At 40.3% G+C, this 5,002-nt stretch overlaps 2 non-coding genes across 2 annotated transcripts; one reads left to right on the plus strand and one right to left on the minus strand.

Moving 5' to 3' along the window:
* Window positions 1-3,793: 3,793 nt before the first annotated feature.
* trnae-uuc (transfer RNA glutamic acid (anticodon UUC)) lies at window positions 3,794-3,866 on the minus strand. Its single transcript has one exon. It is a non-coding gene; the product is annotated as a tRNA-Glu (tRNA).
* Window positions 3,867-4,673: 807 nt separating this feature from the next.
* On the plus strand, window positions 4,674-4,767 carry trnai-uau (transfer RNA isoleucine (anticodon UAU)). The gene is made up of 2 exons: window positions 4,674-4,711; window positions 4,732-4,767. It is a non-coding gene; the product is annotated as a tRNA-Ile (tRNA).
* The last annotated feature ends 235 nt before the right edge of the window (window positions 4,768-5,002 follow it).

Consider the following 5,002-nt stretch of genomic DNA (forward strand, 5'->3'; position numbering starts at 1 on the left):
CGAGTGAGCCGAGCCCTCACCACTCTTGCTGTATAACAGCATTACAAATGTATTACAAATGTATCAAACTCAAATGTATCTCAACTTCTGGGTTTAACCCTTCACATCTCCAACACTGGGTAGAGACTCTGTGTATCTGGACTCAGCGGTTAAATAGGACAGGACTCAGGGCGCAGCAGGTGCGACTCATTGCTCTGCACTGCCTGTGCGGAATGCGCGTCTCCTCCTTCCACACGCCACCGCCTCCATACTCCCCAGCGGCAATTACATTTACTACATTTATTCTTCCCTCTTAACCCAGAAAACAGATGCGGGCTGGAGGGGCTTAAATACTGCACCCTGCCCCACGGTAGGGCGTCTGATGTTGAGTTTAACACATGCAGCGGCGCTTGTAATTATCGCCCTGCTGCTGGTACTGATTAGTTCTCTTAGGGGGTGGTCTGGGCGGGTTGGTGGTCATGACAGCGAGCACATCTGGGTCCAGACTTCCGAAAACTCCTAAAAGTGAATTTCCAGATTCCTGAAAGCCATGTTAAAGTCCCCCATCTGTTAGTTTCAAATGCATCAATTAGAAGAGTTTGGGTATGTTTCTGATGTATTTGAATAGTTTGGCATTGTATCTTGTTAAATATGTTACAAGTAAAGTTTATCAACTTCATATTCAAGCGAGGTTTTGCGTGGATGCAATAACATTATATGATATCTATAACACACGTGAAGAGTGAATCTGAATTAATCAGAATACCTCACTGCACCAGAATTGTTATTTACGTATTTTTAAAATACATCTTGTGCATCTGAAGACAGAATAAAACCCGGAACAGTAAAAGGATGACAGACCCTTAAACTGTCTGGTGATATTGCTGCACAAGATCACAATAAAACACGTTATTGTAAAAAAGTTAAAATTCGTGAATTAGTTTTTTTATATTAAAAAAAAACATTTACTATGTATGCATTTAACTTACTTTTATAAAAAACATTACAGTACGGTTGATGAAAATTGTTGGTCAGCACTCTTGTATGAACTATACTCTACCAGCCTTTTAAGTCATGTGTCAGAAATATAAAATATATTTCTTTATAAAATTTGCTCAAGCGCTACGAAAAAGAAAAAACTGTGTTTATAGTCCCATATTATCTCGGGTTTTTTTTCTATGGGCTCTTACGGTTAGGATTCCTGATTTCCTAATAACATAGAAATGTGTCTCTCTTACCTTTTGGTGTCCAAATGATCAGTTTAGTGTAGAAAAGAGCACTGTAAAACCCCGTCAGGCGTGCAAAACGTATAATAAAAGAGATCGCTTTGTTTCTGGTGTTTTAAGAAAAGGTGATAACCGCTACACTGCGCGACATGGGAAGGGGTGAATTGCAAGGAGTGTTGACCTTCGAAAAAGGACTCGTCTCTGGAATATATTTCCACATTTTGAAGAGATTTTCTCCATTTCTGTAGTCTGACTCCCTCTATTGCTAGAGAGCTGTAGAATCTGGAATCACCTATCCAGCTCTGGGAACAGTGGGTAGCTGAGTGACTTTCTCATGAGCATGGTATATGAATCCATCAGATTAAAGACACTGAGCATTTGAATAAAATTAACGATAGTCTGTCCCAACTCGCCGTGATGGTATAGTGGTCAGTACTTTGTGCTGGGACCGCAATACCCGCGCTTCGAATCCAGGTGACAGCAGCCCAAGACTAGAGTTTCCTTCGTCTATGTCACTTCAGTGAAGGGAAGAGGGGACATATGTGTACAGCAAATGGTCATCGAATTGATGTGTTGCCCCATACAAGCAATGTGAAGAAAACACTGCTTTACAGAAGAGCACAGTCTGAGCTTATCGTTGGTAAACTGGAGACCAGACCAACCTCTTCTCTGACGAGAAGAAAAGGACAGGAGCCACAGTATTTAATATAAATAACAGATTTCAACTTTCTGTGGCGCAACTAGTACCGAACTCTTAATCTGGGGGTTGTGAATTTGAGCTCCACGCTGGTAAGAAACCCTATAGGTAATGATAATCTTACATTTTTTTCTAATAAAACTGTGAGTTTGCAGGTGACATGTTCTTTATAAAAATAATCTTTCGTATGGGATCAATTACCACGCCAGAACAAATCTCAGAAAGAAATGGCCAGTCACTAAGGAAATAAAGTGAAGTAGAGACATAATCAGAAAACCTACATATAGGAAATGTTTGTCACTTTGTATATGCTTTAGCGTTTTCTTTTATATACCGAAAAAAAGTTCAAGGCATTCTAGTCGCTGTACTCCTCGTAGATAAGACGAAATCACAATACAGTACAGGACACGCAGTGAGGAGCTCATGCAACGAATACATGACAAGAGTAAAGGCACACTGCACATCTGCGGAACATCACATCCTAGTTTAGTGACAGTGGCACTGGAAGCTAGCAAGTCTCAGATCACTTTTTTATTAAAGGTTCAAGAAAACCTGAATACCTTTGCAAAAGACATTTCAGAATCCCAGTCACATCCAGTACGATTGCTGGATCTTAGAATTCAGCTGAGCTATAGCACAGATCTGCAGTCCACGATTAGAATACTTTAGGTGCGTCGTGTAAGACCGCCCAGAGCATTTCTAAAACAGGATATACATTTTCGTTTTGAAATGAGATATAGGTAGAGTGAAATGGTCTGAGTCCTAAGTTTGAACAGTTCACAATAGACGAAAAGAGGTAATTACAGACTCTTTCGAAATGTAAGAACATTAAAGCTGTGTGGACCTTGTCTTTATTTACCTATTTTAATTGTTTTTTAGAAAGTGTAACTATTATTTTATGTGTCCCTGACGATTCTACTGAATCTTGTTTATATTGAATCTATTTTGTTGTACAAATAAAAAGTAAAACACAAAAACGTTCCGTGTGTGTGCTTCCGTAAAAATAAAATGACATCAAGGGCACTATACGTAGAGGTGCTACGTAGTAAAAATAAAATCTCTACGCGGGCGCTATACGTAGAGGTGTGAAGCCTGCTCCACAGAAGAACTAAATCAAGAGGTGTTAAAGAAGTCGAGATCTCGCCATGAGAGGGGAAGCATCTCAGAAAAATCAGGTGCAGTTGGTTCCACGCCTTTTACTAGAGCGCTCGGCCGGGTTATCCTTGAGAGCAGCTTTTCAGCACTTGTAGTCCGACTTTGTGACGCGTGGAAGCAACTGCACCTCCTTTTTCTGAGATGCTTCCTCTCACTTGGTGAAATATTAACTTCTTTGGCCCTCTGAATATAGTTCTTCTGTTAAGCAGGCTTCAGACTCTGTATATATATATAGCGTCCGCGTAGAGATTTTATTTTTACAGGAAGACGCATTCCGAAATGTAACTCTCCAGTTTAAGAAAAGCTTGAATGCCATATTTTATACAACGCAAACAGTATTCTAATTGCAGACTGCAGATCTGTGCAGCAATCGTACTCGATTTAACTGTGATTCTGAAATACTTCTAGTAAAGATATTCAGGTTTCCTTGAACCTTTAATTAAAAAAGACTTCGCTTCCAATCTCCGATGTCGCTGTAAACTCGGACGTGATGTTCCGCAGATGTGCAGTGTGCTTTTCTCTCCTCACTGCGTGTACTTTACTCTACTGTGATTTCTTTTAATTTATTTACGTGGAGTGTGGTGACAAGATCGCCTTGAACATTTTTGGTTTGTGAAAGGAAAAACTAAAGAAAATACAAGTGATGAACATTTAAAATAACCACAGTACAGCTAGAAGAAGAAAGATAAAAGATGATTTATAATGACATTCACAACATATTTAATTAAAGCACAAATGCCTGAACAGGGACTTGAACCCTGGACTCTCAGATTGAAAGTCTGAGGCCCTACCGACTGAGCTATCTGGGCTCCAGAAGATAGTTGACACTATCGGGATCCTCACAAGTCACATGTCTCTTCTTGTGCCGAAGCGCAGTCATACAGTACCTGACCCGTCTGGAATGTCTACTGACAGACTTTATCCAGAAGCGACGGCACCACTCCCAGTAGAATGAGAGAGAAATACAGTACGACATGAGGAGTAAAGGGGCTCCCACAATTCATCTTTCCTCACATTACACATTTTTTCACTAACATTTTGACCTTTTCACAATCAGATTTTTTCACATTTAATAAGATCTTTTAATCAACAACATTTAAGAAAGAAAACAAATGGAACATTTTTTGGAACAATAAACAACAAAAAACTTTCAATGCCTTGGTTGTATACGTGTGCACACCCTTTATAAAGGGGGTTGCAACTGTGCTGAAATTTAACCAGTCACATTCCAGATCATGTACAAAGGTTATTTGCCTTTGCCAGACATCAATTGTATTGATTCTGATTAGTTCTCATTTATATCAGCTGATCTCATATAACCAACCGATCTGGGAGAACAAACGTTCAAACTGCACAGCGGAACATGAAAAGAAATCCGACTGCTGGTTGTCAGCAAAGAATGTCGTTACAAATTATCCACCGAGCTGTTTTATGTATCCGGCCACCTCTTTCCTTCCTACTTTGCAGTGAGCACAATTCTTTCCGTTTCTTCTCTTGTATGTTCTTTTCTATTGTACTGTCCCTTTCCCCCATGTGGAGATGGATTCACAACCGAAACCCTGTTTTCACCCTGTGTTTCTGCAGGGTCAGTCTGTATGAGGAGTGGGTGTTCCACAGCTCCAGTGGTGCAATTGGTCAGCGTGTGGTACTTATACGGCAGTACACAGCAGAGCTATGCCGAGGTTGTGAGTTCAAACCTCACCTGGAGCAGTATGGCCTGTGTCTTTAGCTACTGAAAGCAACTGACGAGTTTAGGTGCTGGAGATGAGGTTTAAATTAATTTGAAAGAAACAAGTAAAGGTTTATTCTATATCACACCCAAAGAAGGCTCCACTGCTGAAACATTGTTTCCTGCTCGTTTCAGCATGGAATAAGTAGTTGCAAGAAAATCAGCCGCCTGAATAGGGACCCTGAGATGAAAAGTTCGATATTCTACTGACTGGGC

Source organism: Lepisosteus platostomus, chromosome 5 (genome assembly GCF_059453375.1).
Source record: "Lepisosteus platostomus isolate fLepPlt1 chromosome 5, fLepPlt1.hap1, whole genome shotgun sequence".
NCBI classification, from domain to species: Eukaryota; Metazoa; Chordata; class Actinopteri; order Semionotiformes; family Lepisosteidae; genus Lepisosteus; species Lepisosteus platostomus.